The sequence below is a fragment of the Lissotriton helveticus genome, chromosome 10 (assembly GCF_964261635.1).
Source record: "Lissotriton helveticus chromosome 10, aLisHel1.1, whole genome shotgun sequence".
NCBI lineage: Eukaryota > Metazoa > Chordata > Amphibia > Caudata > Salamandridae > Lissotriton > Lissotriton helveticus.
In genome coordinates this window covers 438,624,018-438,646,351 of record NC_136071.1, presented here as the reverse complement: position 1 = coordinate 438,646,351, position 22,334 = coordinate 438,624,018, and the positions used below count along the sequence as shown (strand labels likewise).

Genomic DNA, 22,334 nt, shown 5'->3' with positions numbered 1-22,334 from the left:
GCTATCTCAAAAAATATACATGTTGCTTGTTTGGAGATGCAAAAACACAGGGATGCTGGTCTGCTGTTCCTTGCAGGCCACCATCTCCGAGTCATATTATGATGCCATTTTCTGCTCTGAGCCAAAGCATGAGGGGTTTGTGAGATTCTTTTTGACATCTTAAGCACATACACGAGCTTGAAATATCTCTGAGTTAATGTATGTTTTCCTGACAGCAGAACACGGAAATATGGGGCAGTAATGGCCTATGTGTTGATGAGCTCTAGTGTCAGGAAAACACGTTTTAACTCGAAAATATTTTGAGTAATTGTATGTTCTGAAAACACCTGAAAGAAGCGTATAAATCCCTTGAGTGCAGAAATCAGTTTCATGGCATGGCTCCAGCAGTATGTAGCTTATCACAGACGGTTGCAAATATCAATCTGCCCAATGAATATCCATTAGGCATGTCGTTCTGTGACTCCTCCATAACTGGTGATTTTGTTATGCAATCTATTAGCACATTTGTCACAACGCAAAATTAAATACAGGTTGCAAAAATGTGGTGCGCTCCATTCAACTATTATTTGCGACCTGTCTCTTAGTAATCCTTGGCAGCTAGCACTTACCGCAGATAACGCTTTTCCTAAAGGCCACTAACTGGAGATTCCTCAAATTAAGAAATCTGTATCAGGAAAAATCCTGCAATTGCTCCAGTGTGCTGGCAGGTGGCGCCTTCAGACTCAGTCACACTTCCAGACAATGTGAACACAGAGCTACATATAGGTGCCACTCGTGTGCAGACATCAGTTTGTTCATTGGTCTTTTCTGCACCCTGAGATGTGGAGCATGACTGGCAGATTCACAATACTGACAGTGTGCACCTCGAAGCGGAGATCTTTATTTACTCCTGAAAATGCACTCGACAGAACATATAGGAGGGTGGGCAGTGAGGAATCTATGGTTACATAGAGCATCCACCAAAAGAAATGGTTTCCTACATGTAATCTCAGTTCTCGGTCAGGGGAATCTCCATAAGCACTGACTAGTCCCCCCCACTGTGCGGCGATCCGGGAGCACTTTCCATAATATGCCTTCTAAAGTTTAGATATTTGCCTTTATTCTTCAAAGCCATGCATAGCCTGTGCTTCAAAAATGCTCTTAAACTCCCGACTTGCATTGTTGTATAGTAAAACGCACACAATGCCTGTGACCTAATTATGCATTTTAAAACCATGGCCTGCTTTATTTGTATTTTAAAACGCATGTATCGTCCGCACTAGAACTCATTTACGAACTTATTTGCTCGTCAAAAGTCATACTGACTGTGACTCAACAATGCATTCAAACTTTTGGTTCGAACTGAGGAACTGCAAAATGTACACAATGCCTGTGACCAAACTATGCACTTTAAAATCATGGCCTGCTAACTCGCACTTTAAAATCTATATCTTGCTTGAGAACTAACTCTACCATGTTTAACCTGATCCTGGCATTTCTTGTTCCTATTTTCCAACAAATCATTTACTTTGTATAAAGCACTGTACATTCATTTTTATCTGCATGAATTAGTTGTACTTTAGAAGTTACTTTGCATTTTCAAGATACCAACATTCATTTATATGCTCTTTAGTGTTTTAGGCTATTTTTTTTTTTTTAAATGATAATGCGTCTATTCTAGTAAAATATTATTTTACTCAGGATTAATAGATTATACATTGTTTGTTATATACGCTTCAGGAGAGGAATTGTTCTTTCTAAGGTCCTTTTGTCCCCCATTAATGGACACTTGTTCTCTTTTCATATGACTTTTGTCTTATGAAATTTGTAATGGTTTTAAGTAATCATACAATACATTTGAATTGATTGGTTGGCCTTTCTTCAGGAAGACTTGGAGAAACACTTCAGACATGAATATTGTACAGCCTTTAAGAAAGGCTATAATGGTCAATTTCTTCAGATTGCCTTTAAAAAGGGTAATGAATATATGTGTACATATCATATGTATCATGCGTGAGAGAGAGGAATAACGTGTGCTAGTTCACTTCCCCCGTTAATGTATGCAGAAATCAATAGGAACTAGTTACGGGGTAGAAGCTACATTTATGTTTCAAGGAAAAACATTTGTGTTTTAGAAAGACCCTCACCCACCAACCTAGCTGGTGGTATGCTTCATCATCGGGTCCTACCCAAGGCACAGAGTGGGGCAACACAAAACACCAAAGGTGAATTTTCAAAGACTGACCACGCAAATCCTGCTCACGCAGACAGAGTCTCTGTTTCTTCCCCCTTGGGATCTTGACATCACCCCACACAGAAAGGGCAGTCAACCTAGACAGACACCACTCATGTGACCACCCTGCCTCTAAGCTGGTTCAATCCGCACATTTAGGCTCACTCCTGGTCTCCAGGGCTATTTGCGTAACCAAAAACTTTTCCAAACCCCCTATCAAACGTGGATAACATTGCCATATATTGCTCAATAGTACCCTCAATCCTGAGTTCGATACTCTTCCACATGCTCCGAGAAATCCGTCCAGCTGGTGTTTGTACATACACATGCTCGGTCTTCCTTCTATGTCCCTCCTACCCCCGCGGCGGAATACACATAATTGTATTGTCAAACATGTTTTTACATTTATATTCTTGTACAACACTATAAACATTGTGAATATTCTTAATACCAATAACTTTATTAAACACTTCATGTGACTGACAACCCTCAGCGCGAGGCATGCGCACAGACTGCAGTTTCGGAAGTGTCTCCAGACGCTATTCACAAACACCGGCACTGAATCGAGACACCTGGAACAGATACAGAGTATTTAAGCGCCCCCTCGACCACAGACCTACATCGACGGAGTCCCGATGCAGGCCGCAGTAGATATGGACTGAGGGCTGCAGACCTTGACGAAGTAAGTGGGGTCCTAAAAATGTGGGGGGATTTTCCCCAAGAGACCAGCCCAACGCGGCCAGGCTTTACAAACTTCTTTATTATTTATTTTTACTTCTTCAACACACGCACTGTGTGACTATGGGTCCGCCCCCTCCCCCCCCCCCCAACAGGACTCATGGGGCTCATTCTGAAAAGTTCAGAGTGAGCAAACCTTTCTATCTATAACCCTTACCACTTAATTAAGCAGTGTTTTCGCCTTGGCGCTATTGAACTAGCACACAGTAGCGCATAATTCGGCATGATTATAAAGCCACTTTTGCACAAAACGAACCGTTCCGTCCTCACTCTCGCTCATTTACCGCATAGAGTACGGACACAACGTCTACCTAGTTACATGATTCTATGTGCAAAATGAAGCCTGCTTTTTCTAAATGTTTATGTTTGTCTGTTTTGTGTGTCTATCTTTTATCCAAAACAGGTCCTGAGCTACTAGAGGAATACCTCCTCTTCCAGTTCCCGCAACTTAGCACGTGTGACACATTCTGGTCTCTAATACACATTTTTGACCATCACTAATTCCTTTTCACATAGGTCCTGATGAAAGCCAGTATAACAAGGAGATCTGGCTGAAACATGTAGACCGCACGGGATATTGGAGCCATAAATTACCTTTACCAATATCCACCCCTCAGTTTAAAAAAATGTAGGGCCCATTATTAAAATAATTTTTCTGAATTCCTGGGACTCTCTGGACAACTTTTAATTCAACACACTTTTCACTTTCACTGCACACTCACTACACATAACCCGCTCCGCTGCAATCAGGCGCCGAAGCACACCCAAGGTGCACTCGGTACCTTGGGTGGGACCCGATGATGAAGCATGCCACCAACTAGGTTGGTGGGTGAGGGTCTTCCTAAAAAACAAATGTTTTTCCTTGAAACATAAACATGGATCTTCTACCCCGTAACTATTTCCTATTGATTTCTGTACATATGTACATAAACATTTTAAGGCAAATTAACTGGAAAAAAGTTATTTGACTACTTAAATCTCTTTCACAAACCCTTTTTAACAAGAAAAAGATGATGGACAAGAGGGCAGTGTAGCCCTATAGGCTTCCATTATGTAATTACGAAAACAGTGTCTTGACCTTTAAGGGCCCAGAGACCCACTAGTAGCCCATCATGCCCAGCAGGTGACGTTGCATAAGTATTTTTTGTCAAGATGTGGCAGTGTTAGATAGGTCCTATAATGGTCTCTGTCATCTCCACCGGGGAGGAGGGAAGGTTGCTTACAACTTCAATGGAAATTCCCCAGAGAGAGTACTGGAATTACAGGTAGGAAACCATTCCTTCTCTCTCAGAGGATCTGCATTGATCGTCATAGGCATGAATAGAATAGCAGGCACATCCCAACACAGAGTAGTGGAAAAGACAGAGGAAACGATCAACTCATCAGATTAAACAAATACTTTTCTCAGGGAGGTCTGTCCTTCTTGAGCATCTGTTCAAGCAACTGAATCCAAACCATAGTATCCGGTAAAAGTTTGAACAGATCTCCATGTAGCCGCTTTACAGGTCTCAGCGATTGGTATATTTCTCTTTAAAGCAGCTTTCCCTCTAGTGGAATGAGTTTTAGGTCAACCGGACAGAACCTTATTTGCCTTCTTATAATATAACAGCAAGCAAGACACTATACATCGAGATATGGACTGTTTGCATGTGGCTAAACCTGTACTAACCGGCCCATAGTTTACAAACAATTGGTCCGACTTGCAGATATCTTTTGTTTTGTCCAGATAAAACTAAGACTTGCCTGACGTCTAGAGGATGGAGAGTCCTTTTAGCTGGTGTAAAGGGGTAATTAAAGAAGGTAGTTAAAGAACTAGTCTGATTAATGTTAAAATGCTAAATAACTTTCGATAGAAATTTTGAATGAGTTCTCATGACCACCTTACTAGAATGATCAAAAGTGTATGGTTTGTGCGACCATAACAGCTAAATTTCACTAACCCTACTTGCTGATGTGATCAATAAGAGGAAAGCAGCTTTCCAAGAGAGATATTGCAACAAGGATTTATGAATGGGCTCAAAAGAGGCCTGCATGAGGCATGAAGTGACTATGTTCAGTTTCCAGGGAGATGGGTGCCGTATTGGGAGGGAAAATCTTATTTAAATCCTGTAAAAAAAAAAAAGTCCTTAATAACAAGAAGTTTGAAATAAGAAATCTGTGAAGGACATTTTCTGCAGGAAGTGATTGCTGCCAAATGAACTTTTATGGAAGAGAAATGTAAGGCTGATTGTGCTAGATATAGTAAATATGGATGAATAGCATCTTCTTGACGGGTTGTTGGATCCACATTCTTGTCAAAACACCAAATACAGAATCTCTTCCATTTAAATTAATACGTTGAACATGTTGAAGGATGTTTAGCCTCCTTGAAAATGTTCAAGCGTTCTTGTGGAAGGTTTGAATGTCCATACTGAACTAGCTGAGGAGCCGTTCATGAAGCTCAAAAAGGAGAGGATGGGATGAACCATCTAGCCTTTGAACTTCATGAGACGATTCCATGTGCAAGGCAGCTTCACATGTGGACACTCCGACATGTGGAGAAGATCTGTGAACCACCATTTTCGAGGCCACTCCGGAGCAATCAAGATCTTTCTGGCCCTCGAGTAAGACAGTTTGATGAGAACTGATGGTATCAGGGGGATCGGAGGAACGGCGTAGAGAAATTTGCCAGACCAGTCGATACATAGGGCATTCTCCAGTCTCCCTGGTTGGGAATACATAGAGGTGAAGCCTTAGTAATTTCTGTTTTCCACTGTGGTGAATTAATCTATGTGGGGAGTGTCCCACATGCTGAAAATGCTTTGCAAAACATTGTAGTGAAGGACCTATTTGTAGTTTTCTTAAAAGGACTCTGCTTAGGGAGTCTGCTTGAACATTCTGAACACCTGAGAGATGAGTTGCAGTGATACGCAGGTCTCTGGGTAGCAATCAGTTCCAAATTGTCTGGGCTACTGGAGACAATGGTCTGGCTCTTGTTCCTCCATGCTTGTTGAAGGAGGACATGGTTGTCGTGTTGTCTGTCTGAACAAGCAGGGATTGCTTTTTGAAGGACTGGGTAAAAGCCTTTAATGCTAGGATTTGTTGTGATTGACAAGCAGTCTTAAACGGTGGAGACGACTGCTCGTCAACTGATAATGAAGTTGGGCTTCATTTGGTGTTGGCACTTAGATTAGGCAGTCATCTAGACATGGATAGGAGAATATTCAGAGTTTTTGGGCGATGTCCAGCTACCACAGCCATGTACTTCGAGAAAGGTCTGGGGGCTGATTTGTGGCTGAATGGAAACACCTTGTATTGGTAGTGATTGTGGCCTACCACAAACCTCAAGAATTTGCAGTGTTTCCTGGTTATTGGAACATGAAAGAACGCAACCAGGAGGACTATCGAACAGAGTCAGTCTCCCTAGGGTACTTGAGGACACATGTGATGCAGTGCAAGCATCCAGAACTTTTCTCTCCGCATCCATTTTTTGGCTAAATCAGATCTAGAGTGGGTCTGAATTCATTTTTGGGTCCCTTCTTTTTTTTACCAAGAAATAACAGGAACAAATAAATGTGCTCGTTGTTTGGGAGGAACAATCTCCACCGCCTGAATTTGCAGAAGGATGTTCACTTCTGAACCCAGCATCTGCAGATGTTGATTGGATGGTTTTGGGATATTTGGCAGAGGGCTGATAAACCGGAGACAATACCCATTCTGTACAATATTTAAAATCCAGTAATCTTTCGTGATAGATTGCTACTGTCAGAAAATAAGAGATACTTGCCCCTACCGGAGTGGGTGACGGAAGACGGGGAATTAGAGATTCGTTGCTTGGAGTCTACTGGAGTCTTTCCTCCTTATGCAGGCTGGTGGGTAGCTCTTCCTCCTGGTTGACAGTGTTGCTATTGTTAAGGCCTTTGTTGTTGCTGTTGGTGGTGACCTTGGTACCATTGAGGGATTTGAACCCTCTGAGGGTAAAAACGTTGCTGATAAGGCTTGTATGTGTGCTTCTATTCTTCTTTTTGTTTCTTGAGACCTTCCCATCTCAGACTTCATTCCAGCAATCTCATCATCGGTACGACTTCCGAATAATGTGCATCCAAGAAGGGAAGAGTAAGAATGCATTGTTGGGATTATGGTTGTGCCTTCTTAGGGCCAAACCATGACACTACTCGTGGGCTGCCAGTAATGACGAGTCGGCAGCAGCACTAATGATTTGGTTGTAGAGCATCTTTCCCTCATTTACCACCTCAAAGTAGTCCTCTTGTTGATCTCTGGGGAGGTCTTCCTCAAATTTTTGTAAAGAGTCCAACAAGGCCCTGTCACATCTGCCCAGCAGGGCCAGGGCACCTGTTGCTTTGAAGGTGGTGGCAGCTGTGCCATAAGCATTGCACCCCTTCTCTTTGTCTTGCGTCAATGTAGACGAAGGAATAGTGGAATGCAGCTTCTTTGCTGAAATAATGACCATAGCATCAGGAGGAGAGTCTGAGCGGAGAAACAGTGGATCCTGCTGTGGCGATCAATACTTCTTGTGTAGCCTCAATGAAGTCGATTTGGATGAAGCCAGTGTACGGAAAAGTTCAATGGCTGGTTCCAATAGATCCAGAACTAGGGGTAGGAGTGGTCTGGAAGCTGTTTGGCAGTGCAGCTTCTCAAAAATTACTGATGTTGATGGTGTGGGAGCCGGCACTGGAATGTTACATTTTGATGCTCCTCACACAAGTGCTTCCTGAAAAGTATTTATGTCATCCACTGGAGAGATCAAATATCACCTCCCCCTGTCTCAGGACAAAACCTGAGGTATCGACGGAGAGGGCGGTGCCTCCTACTTGACCTGAGTCAGTGCCAGGTGAGGTGAGCCTTGTTACCTCACACAGGATAGGTATGAATAATCATCCATCCTGCACTGAGGTACTGTGATTGGTCACATGTATTAACACTGTGATACCTTATTATTATATATATATTTTTTATGTTTTTTATGTTCTTCACTGTTTCTGAACATTACACTTTATGCAGTAGCTATATCAACTGGGTCCTGAAGAAAGCCGGGGTTCTTACACCCACTGCGGCTGAAACTAGTAGACCACCTTCGGTAGATTAATTCGAAACCGACACTGTATTTTTAATAAGTCCACCAGTGGTCATTAATAAAGGCATCTTGGACCACTGCTGTACCTTTTTTAATTCACTAACACTTACATCATTCTTGCACTGCACTTTTCTTCATGGTCACTATACGCCTAGTCTACCAATTGTTTGGCTCATTGCCAGAAGAGCTGAGGTGACATGGGGCTTCTGTGGTTTTCCAAATGATGACACTGGCCAACAAGGGCAGTTGATGGAAATCCTTACTTTTCTGCCCTCCTCAGGGTTTTTCCTGACATAAAGGCGCATTGGTGTTATCATTCTACTCACAGTCAAACTGAAGATGGTTGTTGTGGGTTATGTGCTTACTTCTGCTCTGTGTGTCTTTTTATATACTTTTCCTTTTTCTCATTAGACCACCAGTTTTCTTGTGTTATTTATCCACTGGAGAGACCCTTGGTTGGGGAGTGTCAGACAGTGTTGGCAAATATTTGCCAGCACTGAAGGAGGAACATGAAGTGTAACAGATCAAACAACATCTTGACCATGTTCTGGATTTTGAACTGGACGCGTGATGGCGATGTGTGCGTCAAGAGAATGGTCATGATGAGGAACGCCAGGACCTATGGTGATGCCTGGAATACCTTGAACGATGTTGAGATCTTGACCGTCGAGGGGAGGCCTTGGTGGAGGGGCTTCCAGAGGTTGTGGAAGCGGCACTGGTGAAGGAGGTGGAAGAGGCACCGGAGGAAGTGGAGACGGAGGTGAGGGAGGCTGGAAGCAGAATAGGCAACAATGGAGAATATGCCCTGGAGTAGTCATAGTCAGGAGAGGATGGTAGACGTTTAGGTTTTGAATATCTGACGCTTTCCACTGGCCTGGAGTGTCTCAACGTGACTTACTCCTATGTCTCGGCGTCAACAAACTGAACGTCGAATTCTCCTACACCTCAACGGCGTGGTATCCTTCTACGAAGACTTCCTATGTCTTGACGTGATCTCCTCTCCATAGTCATCGAAGGCGAACATGTAGGGACTGTACCTTGTCTCAGCGCCTATGCTTTTCACGTTGACATGGAACGCCGCTGTTTACGAGGTTGGCTTCTCTTTTTGGATCTCCCAAACAACCCCTGGTAGATGGCTGACCCTCTCCTCGCTCTCTGGATTTCCCACTTTCTGATTGCGCCTGTTGCCCACATCCCTCCTCTGTGCCATGGAGGGGAATCTTCTCCCTTTCCCTCAGGGTGAACCTGGAAAACTTCCTGCAGTGTGGACACCGGTCAAGAACTTGCCTCTCAGGAAGGCAGATGATAAGACGTCACAGGTAGAGCACTTGTCAAATAAAGATGGCCTTTTATTTTGGACCAATGGAAACAAATTTGGTCAGAAAAAGATAGAAAAACACTGGAACAAATCAAATTTGTCGAGTGAAACAGTTGTCAAAAATGTCCTAGTGAGATTTTTGAAGAAAAAAAGCCAAAAAGGTTGAGTGCAGTGCTTCAAGCTCTGTCACCACGAGCCAGAAAATAACTGAAGCAACTGCCACCTGCTGGGCATGATGGGATACCTGTGATCTCTGGGCCCTTAAAGGCACAGAGGCTGTTTTCACATTTACATAATGGCAGCCTATAGGGCTACACTGTCATTTTGTTCCTCCATCTTTCTCCTTTTAAAAAGGGTTTGTGAAAGAGATTTAAGTAGTCAATTTGTTCCCAGTTAATTTGCCTCAAAATGTTTTTGTACATATATATTCATTACCCTTTTTAAAGACAATCCGAAGAAAAAGGCAATAATAGAATTTCTTAGCGACTGAACAATATTCATATCTAATGTGTTATTCTAGGCCTTCCTGAAGAAAGGCAATCAATCAATCATGCCATTTGTATAGCGCACTACTCACCCGGGAGGGTCTCAAGGCGCTTGGGGGGAGGGGTATGCTACTGCTCGAACAGCCAGGTCTTGAGTTGTTTCCTGAAGGCGAGATGGTCCTGGGTCAGCCGAAGGTGGATGGGGAGGGAGTTCCAAGTCTTGGCAGCCAGGTAAGAGAAGGATCTTCCTCTGGCGGTGGCTCTTCAGATGCGTGGTACGGCTGCGAGGGCGAGGCTGGTGGACCGTAGCTGGCCGGTGGGCGTGTAGAAGGTCAGGCGGTCGGTGAGGTACTTGGGGCCCAGGTCGTGGAGAGACTTGTGTGCGTGGGTGAGGAGCCGGAACGTGATCCTCTTGTCGACGGGGAGCCAGTGTAGGTTCCTCAGGTGGCTGGAGATGTGGCTGCGTCGGGGGACATCCAGGATGAGTCGGGCGGAGGCGTTCTGGATGCGCTGGAGTCTTTTCTGTAGCTTGGCTGTGGTTCCGGCGTAGAGGGCGTTTCCGTAGTCCAGTCGGCTGGTGACGAGTGCCTGGGTGACAGTCTTCCTGGTCTAGGTCGGGATCCAGCGGAAGATCTTGCGAACCATACGCAGGGTGTTGAAGCACGATGAGGAGACGGCGTTGACTTGTCTGGTCATCGAGAGGGAGGGGTCCAGGATGAAGCCCAGGTTGCATGCGTGGTCGGTTGGCTTGGGTGCGGTGCCCAGGGCTGGGGGCCACCAGGAGTCGTCCCAGGCGGAGGGCGAAGATCCCAGGATGAGGACTTCCGTCTTGTCAGAGTTCAGTTTCAGGCGGCTGTCCTTCATCCACTCGGCGACGTCTTTCATCCCTTCGTGTAGGCAGGTTCTGGCGGTGTCGGGGTCTCTGGTGAGGGAGAGGATCAGCTGGGTGTCGTCGGCGTAAGAGATGATGTTGAGGTTGTGCTGGCGTGCGATGGCTGCGAGAGGTTTCATGTAGATGTTGAAGAGGGTGGGGCTGAGTGAAGATCCTTGCGGGACGCCGCAGATGACTTCGGTGGCCTCGGAGCGAAACGGGGGGAGGCGGACTCTTTGTGTTCTTCCGGCGAGGAACGAGATGATCGACTCCAGTGTCTTCTCTTGGATACCGATGTTGCTGAGGCGCTGGACTAGGGTACGGTGGCAGACCGTGTCGAACGCAGCGGAGAGGTCCAGGAGGATGAGGGCCACTGTTTCCCCCTTGTCGAGCAGGGTCCGGATGTCGTCGGTGGCTGCGATGAGGGCGGTCTCGGTGCTGTGGTTGGCTCTGAAGCCGGACTGCGAGGGGTCGAGGGATCCGTTCGTCTCGAGGAAGGCGGTCAGCTGTCTGTTGACGATCTTCTCGATGACTTTAGCAGGAAAAGGGAGGAGCGAGATGGGGCGGAAGTTTTTGAGATCGGTGGGGTCCGCTGTAGGTTTCTTCAGGAGGGCGCTGATCTCGGCGTGCTTCCAGCTCTCCGGGAAGGTGGCGGTGTTGAAGGAGGCGTTGATGATGTTCCGGAGTTGGGGTGCGATGGTGGAGTCGGCCTTATTGAAGACGTGGTGTGGGCAGGGGTCGGTCGGTGATCCGGAGTGGATGGTGTTCATCGTGCGGGCTGTGTCTTCGGTGGTCACCGTGGTCCAGGTGCGAAGGGTGGCGGTGGGGGGCGTTGGTTCGACGGTTGGGTGCGTGGGTGGGGCGCCGAAGCTGCTGTGGATGTCGGCGATCTTGCGGTGGAAGAACGAGGCGAGGGAGTCGCAGAGGTCTTGTGACGGAGTGATGTTGTTGGTGCCGGTGCTGGGGTTGGAGAACTCCTTGACGATAGTGAAGAGCTCTTTGCTGTCGTGGGCGTTGTTGTCCAGTCGTTCCTTCAGGGATTTCTTCTTGGTGGTGCGGATGAGCTGGTGGTGCTTGCGGGTAGCGTGTTTGAGGGCGGTCATGTTGTCGGTGGTCCGGTCGAGGAGCCAGGCTTTCTCGAGGGTGCGGCAGGTCTTCTTGGAGTCCTTGAGGTCGTCGGTGAACCAGGATGCCTTCTTGCTTCTGGGTCTGCTGGGAGGGTTCTTTAGTGGCGCGAGGTCGTCGGCGCAGGCGGTCAGCCACTGTGTGAAGTTGCGGGCTGCTTCGTTGGGGTCCGTTGTGTTGGCGGGTGGACTCTGGCTGAGGGAGGTGGTGAGCTGGTCTGTGGTGTTCTTGCTCCAATTCCTGTGAGGTACCTGTTGCAGGCAAACATCTACACTTAAGGAGACATAGTTTGTAAAGTGCTTAGGGATCCCCAGACATGCTGGGGACTATTCAGTGCTTATGACTGTCAACACAAATCCCATGAAAGAGAAAGAGAATTATAGAAGGTTAGTAATATGTTTTATCAAGGGATATTTCTCATCACAGATTCTTCATCTTGTGAAATGACACCAAAGCAATATACCCTTGTAGGAGGCGGGTCTGAGAATTGGACTTTACATCATAAAGTCCTGCAGGGAAGAGTAGGCAAAATGACTCTCACTGTGAACTTGAGGATTAAGTTAGCAGTGCCTGGAGAAGTATGGATGGGTGCCCATGTGGCTGGCTGCCAGATTTTAAAAATAGGTCCTGAGAAATTCACCACTGTATGGGGTATTGTGCATATAGGCACCCCAATGATATTAAGCAACTGAAACAACTGTATAATTTTGCCACTTAATTCAGTAAAGACTAATGTGGTCAATGTTTTTTTTGCTTTTTTAACATAAAATTTTATTGAATGGAAAAGAAAACCGAGTCAATAAATCAGTCACATATAGAATGACACATTAGGATCAAATAATGTGGTCAATGTTTTCATGGGGATATTAATAACACATTACTGTTCCAAAGATGTTTTGACTGCATTATAGAACTTTATTGACTATCAAACTTTCAACTTTGGACTCCTCGCAAACTAAAATGCTTTTGTAATGCCTGATTAATTTTAAGCTAGGTGCGCTCTCTTGCTCAGGGTACTCGTTTCAAGAGGGATTGTAGAGCAAACAAGATAGGGTTACAGCATGCATGCATAAGATGGAAAAGGATCATCTGAATAAAGAGGTCTGTTAATGCAAAACAAGTAAGGCCAACGAGCAGATAAAAAAAAACTTTAACTCTGCCCACAGCAAAGTCTTGCTGGGCCAAATAGTGCGAGGCAAATGGCATCACAAAACCTATCTCATAGGGGATCACTTTGCTTCTCTTTGGAACCAAGTAATGAACTTGGACTAATGGGCTAAGCAGATCGACTTTGTGGACGCAAAAAGAACAATCGATGGATAGAATGTTGAACAATGTCAAACATTCACGCCAGTAAAAACAAATGGTTCCATTGGTTGTAATGATTATCCGATTACAATAGGATCCTGCCTCACTAGGATATGTAACGCTAGATCTATAGGGTTACCCACACCATACTCATCAATCATTCAGCAATGAGAATACATTATCTAGAAGCAAAACCCCAAAAGGCACTTACAATCAAAAGAGTTAAAGAGTTAAATGCGTAGCCAAGGAGAATACTCTCATCATTTTATTTATGAAAACAGGTAAAACGACAGGCTCAATCTGCCACACAGAATTCAAGTTTAAGTCAGTTCGTGCTATAATTATATGTGTAAAAAAGGTTGGGTTACATTTAGTTCAATACATTGCATACATTGGATCAACAAACATTCACGCCAGTACAGAGATCTTGGCCTAAATCCATTGTTGTTTTGCTCCCCATGCCATTACAGCGATACCCAGCCATATGCAAATGAGTCTTGGCCCTGCTCCCCACCGAAACAGTCCCGCCCGAACTGCCAGGCCAGGTCCTACCTGAATCGGAAACAAGCATCCTAAGACCGGTTTCGGGGTTCCACCCCTCATCTGCCAGGCTAACTTGACTCCAGTGGCCTGGAGAGCATGAGACCCATGTCTGGGCATACCTATCTCACTCGTGGTGACACATGCAAAAAGAACAATTGATGGATAGAATGTTGAACAATGTCAAACATTCACGCCAGTCCTGGGATCTGGCCTAAATCCATTGTTTGTTTGCTACCCATGCTATTTCAGTTTAAACCCAGTCATATGCAAATCAGTCTTGACCTCATTGGAACAGTCCAGCCTGAACTGCCAGGGCCGATTTTCTATGTGGAAGGACAACGAGCAGCCAACATGGCACAAAAAGCCTCTGATGGACAACCAAAACCACTAATGTTTTTTACACTCAATAATTACGCATGAAGGTATAGACTGTGGAGGTTTGGGTACAGCAGTCTGCCCCACTGCTGAGATAACAGAGCCTCCCAGAGAGAAAGCAGAAGAGGAGGGAAGATGCTGGGCATCCGCAGTTCCGGGGACTTCAGAATGGGTTGCAATCAGCCCTGCTTGGCTTTCTTCAGGATTTGCAAAATTAGGGTCAGAGGCTGAAATGCATATGGGAGTCTTAAACTGCATCAAAGGAGAAAAGCATCTCCTGCTGACCCTTGAAGAGAAACCTCTAGAGCAGATGAGGCCAGATATTGAGTGTTTTCTGAGGCACAAATAGATCTACCAAGGACACACCCATACAGGGTGAGGATACCATGCAACACTTTCAGATCTAGCTATCATTTGTGATACCTAGGTTTGACTCTTGATGAGTTTGTGTGCCCTGGTGTTAAGCGTTCCTGCCAGATGGCTCACTGTCCGGAAGATCTTGTGAAGTTTCAACCACCACTTCAGCTTCAGAGCATTCAGCACCTGTACTGACGACTTGCCTTTGATGGAAGGTAGAAATGTCTTGAAGGATGGTACAGACCTCTAAAAGACTGATATGATGGTGCTGCTCCACAGGAGACCAGAGGTCTCTGATCTCCACTTTGCGCAGGTGATTTCCCCATCCTAGAGTAGGCTCATCTGTCATTACCAAGACCTTCAGAGAAGGAGGGGCAAACGGCCTGCCTTAAATGAGGTTGGCATTGGACTTCCACTACTATAGGGCTTGCGCCCCCTCAGAAATCTCAATGAGGCATCCCCAATGTTGGGCCCACTGAAAATAAATATTCCATTGAAGGACTTCGTGTGCCAATGAGCCTAAAACATAATTATAGCCTGAATGTCCTAAGCTCACTGTGGTGGCAGAAAAGTCCTGATAAAGAGAATCCTATGAGATGGTAGAAAATGGAACTTGGATGCATTGATGGAAACTCCCAGGGCTATGACACCATTGTCTGAAGGGAGTCCGATAATAGCGGAGGCAAGCCCGCCTCAACAGCCACCTGTTAAGTTTCAGAAATATGTGGATCCACTAACTGTGTAGATGGGCTATTACAACAAAATTACTTTTGTAAAGACTGGAGGGGCCGATGTTAGGCCTAACAGTAGGATAGTGAAATGGTAGTGGTCCAATCTCACTACAAAAAGGAAACGCCTCCTTTGAGCTTGCAAGATCAGCACACTAAAGTACACGCCTAGCAGGTCCGGGATTACCATTTTCAAGGTTGGGGACTCAGGGTCTTGTGCCAGCAAAACTTGTGACACCTTCTCAAAGTATTACAATTTTTTACTTCTTGAGGAACAAGTCCAAGACTCTGGGGTTCTAAAATTGGTCTCAGGCACGGTCTTTCTCTTGGACCAGGAAGTACGAGAAATAAAACCCCAAAAACCCTCTGCAACTATTTCAATTGACGCCATGGAAAGCAACATCTTCCTCTCCTGGAAAAGGATAGTAGGTAATCTACTGACTTCTGAGCAAAAACAGGAGTTGGTATTGCATAGAAAAGGTAGTGTATAACTATGTTAAACAATTTGAAGGGCTATTTAGTCCAACGTAATAGCATGCCAGTGTGATAGACAAGACTGTATTCAACCCCTACTGGCCCCACTTGGCTAATGGGAGGAACCTTGATGAAACAGGGCAAGCAGGACTGCTGCTGATGTTGATGACCTCTTACTCTACTACCACCCCTGCGTTTGGTGCTCCAAAAAGCTTAACTGGCTGCGGTATGGGCTGTGAAGGCTGCCTCTGTAGATGGGCAAGACTATCAAATATCCTCTGAATTACCAATAGATTGGTTAGGCAGGGGATAGCTACCCTACTGAATGAGCCATGGCCTTGCTCTCTTTGAAGTGTCCTGGGGCAGATTCTGAATTCTTGCCAAACTATTAAGTTGCATCAAGGGCATGAAAGAGGCTTGAATGTCCCCGGAAAACCTGTTGGCGCCCAACCCAAGCATGTTGTCCAATGACAACACCGGTGACAACATTCTGGGCGACACAATCCAAGGTACCAAGGCCCAAACTCAAAATGTACTTTGCAGCATCCAGTCCCCATTCAGTATATTGTTAGGGCAAAGACATTCTAAAACTCTTCAAAGGGGGCAAAACATCACTCACTTGACATGACACAGAGGGGGTGAGGATAGTGACCCAGGAAACAAACAGCTGACTAAGAGTTTCATATTACATTTTTCTTTGATTTCAAGTCTAGTGGACCAGTGGGAAAACAGCTGGATTGACTTTGATAAGGCTCTCAGGAGTAGGATGCTTTGTCCAGAAAGTCAGATAACCTGGTGAAGGTCTGTGTCATTTTGCAGTATGGTGACTTAGCAGTAGGGATGAGCAAGGCCTCAACCATGCAGCTAGGAGGGACTTAATGCTCATTAAATGGCAGAAAGGGCTCCGAATTCGAAAGTCCATGCTGACAAATTTCAGTCAGAATGGTGGTTTAGCCTCTACTGTAAGAAGCAGCAAATCTAGCACCTTGACAGCTCTGTGAACCATCATTACAAAATAACTCTATTGTTTATGGGGTCCTACGCTTGAATTCAGTTCTGTCTCTGGTGAAGATTGTGGAGATCAAGATGCAAGCCACTGTCAGTGTAATTGGGTGGAACAAGTAGTATGCTGCCTCATTGCCATCTTCATTAACAGAGCCAAGGAGATATTTCATCCTCCTAAAGTACTGCCTCAAAGGCAAGTAACAGCAGGAAAGTCTTCCTCAAATTGAGGTTGGATTGTGTTGATTGCATAGCACAACAAGGGGTGCACCCTACCGGAAGCAAGTTCCAGATGTAAAATAGGAGAGAAATCCAAAACCCGAAGTCTCTAAAGCACTGACACAGGATTGAGTAGCAGTGCCTGCAGCAAGCGATTTAAGGCACAGCCTGTAACCAGAGGCGACACAAGTTTAGTCTATATGGTGTCTGCCTGCGCTGTAGGAGAAAAAGCAGGCGGGAGCTTGACTAGATGGATTTACGGGGCTCAGAAGCATCCCAGTGGGATCCAGAAGAATCTTAAAGAGCTGGTCTGTAAAGGCACACATTTCTTGCAGAGTCGATGGCTGGGAAACTTGGGGTACATCAGCTACAGAACCATAATTAGGTTGGAGTTGGACGCTGAAGCCAAATCCTGGTCTTTTGAGTACAAACTATGACACCTCTCCCTGAATGGGAACATCAAGGAGCATTGGTCGTTTACTGACATCTGCTTGCAACATGCACAGCTTAAACCCTGTAGTTATGGGGATGACATCCCTGAAAACTGTCCAAAGTTATTTTTTTTAAAGAGAAAAACCTCTTTAAAGAAGTTGAAAGCTGAGGAGCAGTGCTCCAGACTAAATCAAAAGGAGTAGAATAAGAAGAACTGAACTCAGCACGCAGGTTGCCATGTTCATAGGTGTGACAGAGGCTGATGGCATCACCTGTTTGTGTGCAGGGCTATTGCAAGTTTTTCCAGATCCAGTCTTGGGCCTGTGGAGATTTTCAGGGGAGGAATCTGTCAGAACATTACAGCCTATCACTAAAATAAAATGTTTAGGGTTGATCAAGAAAACAGAAATAGCCTTTGAAGTTACTCTATACAATCTTTGCAGGAGTAATGAGCTGAAACTTCATTTTTACAAAACATGAATCATAATTTAGATGAAACAGGGGTAATATATACATAAGTAACAACCACGTTAGTTTGGTAAACCAATGGCAATTCTACATTTCTTATTTTACCACCTTGATAGAGCCTCTCTGCGAGAGTCTGAATCACCCAGGGGGGGGTAGCAAAATAGTGGTGAGAGTAGATGTAAATACAGGATACAGGATCACGCTTTTTCCAATTCAAGAAATATTCCAGCGTATCATGCTTATACCCCCATAAAGGATTATGTAGCTGGAGGTTTAATGATGTCAAAAGAACTCTATCAAGAGAGGCAAGAATTAGGCTTCAGCCTTCTTGGTGATTTTTATAATCATCAAACATTAATTACATGGGATTCGAAAAGGCTACAGTTCGGTAATTTAAATAATGCTTTTTTTCTAAGTTATCTTCAGCTTGCGAAATTTCTTAAAAATAACTATACTATGCTGAGTGAAACAGAGCTTCCAATAATCAAGCAAATATCAAACAAGGTCACGGGTGTGGAAGTTTGGTATCAGTTACTACATCAGCAAGCTCATAATGAAGAGATTATTGAGAAGGAACTTCAGAAAATTCACTTAGCGACAGGCTGCAAATTCAATATTAAAGAATGGCAACAATTAGGCGAATGCTCGAATAAAGCATTGTGAGGAGCAAATTATAAAAGAATGAATTTTTTATCAAGATGGCTAGCATACTACACTCCGCAGAGACTGCATACAATTTTTCCTACCTGCTCGAATCAATGTTTTAGATGTAATGAATGGGATGAAGGAGGATGAGTTCATATATTTTATGGTTGTATGTTGGGATGAAGGAGGATGGGTTCATATATTTTATGATTGTATGTTGTATGGTTGATATCTAAGTTTCTGCCATCAATTATTGTGCCATCACCAAGGCTGGTTCTATTTGGTATCTCGCCAGAGATGCAATGTTTTACTAAATATCAACAGTATTTGTAATAATTTCTATAGCTGTTGCCAGATCAAATTCAAATTCAAGAAGCTTTATTTCGATATTCAAGAATGAATTCATAAAAGCATACAATTTAAGAAGAAACATACAATCACAACATATCACAGAAATACAAAAAGGTAAGATCATGATAAGTTAAAAAAAGCGGGAAAATCCGATTAGATAAAAACAAATGCTTTAAAAGCTATATGAATATACAAGAATAAAAAGCTTTACATAGAATTTCTGAATCTAATCAATAGTTTTAAAAGCTAGATATAGCCTGAGCCACAGAGACATTTTCCAGCTGTTGCAATCTGACATAAGCTGTTCTACAAGAGCGGTGGCCCCATGCTTTAAGGATTGGTTTAAGAATAATCCTCCGTGGAACAAGATAAAATTTACAAAATAAAATACAATGGATATTTGATTGAGGGGATAAATCATCACAGGGGCAGGTGGGCAAATCCCTCGACCAAGTGTTACAAGTCGGGAAAGTAATAATACGAAAGAAACTTCCAAACCTGAACCGTGTTAATAACATTCTTGAGTAACAGGTTAGATCACTTACGAGATACATTTGAGGCCCTGGATTAATAGTAATTTCCTGAAAGGCCAAAACTGTGTTTTTAAGTTTTTCTATAGACCATCTTTTGTTGGCTAAATGATTCATGGCGAGTTGTTTCAGTGATTTTCTAGTAATCATTTCCATACTAAGTGGTCTAGATAAAAAACTCAGGATGGCCCAACTCAATCATCAGGGCTTGCACGTGGGACAGCCATTTAATATTTCTAACACCATCCAGGGTAAGACAGTCAGAAATTAATTTGCGATTAAAAGCTGTCTCCGGGGTAACCCACACCTTGTGCCATAAAAGGATGGGTGCAATTTTTATAGTGTCAGAAATAAAAGGCAGACCTAATTCTATATGGGTAGGGTAATTTGCTGAGGATTTAGGGGCCCCCAGCAGGTATCTGAGGTATTGATTTTCAATTAGTTGAATAGATGTTATGTTTTCAATACCCCAGATACCCAATCCATAGATGGCCGTGGATATACCTTTCGCCTGATATATTGTGATTAGTTCCTTGACGGGTCTCCCCCCAAGTTTCGCCGCAAAGTTATGGAGTGCACCGACCGCCCTCAAAAAGGCTAGTTTTCTCGCTTTAACTGCTGTATGCCAAGTGCATTTCCTATCAAAGGATATTCCAAGGTAAGGTAAGTGATCGATGGTCTCTATCCTCCTGCCTTCAAGATATATGGGGCATGGTATTTTCTTGTGCCATGCCCACAAGCCATAGTATATGTTTTGGTAGTGTTGACTTTCAACCCCTTATCTTTAATATAAGTGTAAAATTTTGTGACCGCCCTCTGGAGGCCCAACCTGGTTTGCGACATAATGGCCGCATCGTCTGCGTACAGGAGTATGGGGACAGGGTGACCCTGAGATGAAGGGTAATCATAGGGGAAACCCTTCAGGTGGTCGCCAATAGAGTTTATATATAACATGCTAAAATGCACCCCTGTCTCACTCCCCTTTTGATGGAAAATTTGGACGAGCACTCACCTTGTTTACCAAAGCGCACCCTGGCCCCTGCACCCCTATACAATTCCTTGATGAAATTTAAAATTGTTTCATCGATTCCCAGGTCAGATAGTGTGGACCAAAGTTGGTTGTGGTCCACGCAATCAAAAGCAGAGCTTAGGTCAATAAAAGTAATAAAAAGGTTCCCCCTTTCTAGCCTGGGTGTACTTTGAGATTAAAAAATACAAATTTAAGCTCTGCTCTACTGTTCCCATGCTGGTGCGGAAACCATACTGGAAATTAGATATGATATTTCGTCAGCCCACAGTTGGATTCGCTTTAGAATAATGCGACCGGCCACCTTCATTAGGGCGTCTAGAAGGGAAACAGGTTGGATCTTGTCTGTCGCCCTTTTTAAAAATAGGGACCACTATGGCCTCAGTCCAAGTTGATATTAATCCAACCATGTTTGCGCTATTCATAACGTTAGTTAAAAGCGGGGCCCAGAGGTCGATTTCATATTTGAAAACATCAATTGGTATGCCATCCGGACTAGGCGCTTTGCCCGAAGGACTCTCCCTTATTGCCATTTTAACCTCATCACAGGTAAAGGAAATTCCCAAAGGGAAGACTCCCTTGCAAGCACGTCCCATATTTCCAGACGTAGTGGTAAGGGCAGAAGATACTGGGTTGCAAGGAGTTTCGTTATCATAGAGATGCTCAAAGTGAGTTACCTAAGCTTCGCCACTTATAGCAATATCTATCACCGCTATATTGTTTTTGTCGCGGAAGATAGTAGCGTTAACCGCCTTCCAGAATAAAGTTGAATCCCTATTTTTGGAGGCAGTGTATAAGGCCTGCCATGCTTCTTGTTTCAATGATTTCTCCCTGTTTTTCATTGCCTGACGATAAAAACGTCTGGCTTCTCGGATCTCAGGCAGGGATCTAGGAGTAGTATGGAGGGCCTTTTTAAAAATTTTTAAAGCAATAGTACAATTATGATCAAACCAACCAGTTTGATGATGCGAATCTGAGCGGTAATATCTAGTCAGTAGTTGTTTTAAGGTTAATTGTATTTTGGAAAAAGAATCCAAAATTATAAGAGGGTCATCACTAAGAGAAAGGCATCCAGAAACAGCAGGTTCCGCAATATACAATTCAACGTCCTTCATAGGGCCTATCTCACACCGGGCCGCCTCCAGCGGTTCTTTCCGGACACCCACTTCGAGTGTCCCCGCTGTCGAACCCCGGGAGCGGATTTCAGGTATATGTTCTGGGATTGCCCCACCCTCCGCCGTTTCTGGGACACAGTCCACTGGACCCTAGAGGAGGTCACGGCCATTGCAACCATGAACACATGGGAGGCATGCGCGCTCGGAATTTTCCATAGACGGAAAGCCGAGAAAACACAACACCGATTTTTATCACTAGCCATCCTCCTAGCAAAGCGCGGAATCGCCATGCACTGGAGGGCCCCCACGGGACCACCAGAGGCGGCGTGGATAGGAGCGGTAAATAAATGGGGCAAGGCGGAGGAGGAGATACTCCGGGAAGAGGAGGTACGTGGCAATCGCAAGCATCCCATATCCCTGGAGTGGACTCAGCTACTGTATAAATTCACACAGGCGACGCACCCTCAAGAGTCACCTACCGCCTCGCAATCCCAAGCACGACCGGCCACACCAACCCCCACACCTCCATGACATTGCCACGAATACTACACGAACGTCATGAGCGGTCGCACCCAGCGACCCTCTAGCACCCGGACACATACCAACTACGCCCGCCACATACTTACGCCAGGCGACCCGGGAGCACTGACACTATGCTCCAATAAGGAGACCCAGACTCCTCCCTCCCGCTATTCCCTTACTTTTTCCCCCTCCCATGTTATTCAGTTCACCCCTCAGTTCCTGGGTAAGTTAGGAAGCTCAAATTAGACAGGGTGATATCCTTGCATATGGTTCACTGATCAGGCCCACGGATAACGATGCCACATGTCACCACGTACCATACCCACACAGTCGGTGCCTCCTGCGCCACCCTCATAGTGACCGACATATCACGAGTTCACCCCCTCACTGACACTGTTTGACAGACTTACGTGAA

At 44.7% G+C, this 22,334-nt stretch overlaps 1 protein-coding gene across 2 annotated transcripts in view; it reads right to left on the bottom strand.

Annotated features, from left to right (window-relative positions):
* The window catches only part of LOC144784260 (mitochondrial Rho GTPase 2-like), a 1,917,079-nt gene that overhangs the window by 1,158,921 nt on the left and 735,824 nt on the right, over positions 1-22,334 (bottom strand). The window lies entirely within an intron of this gene.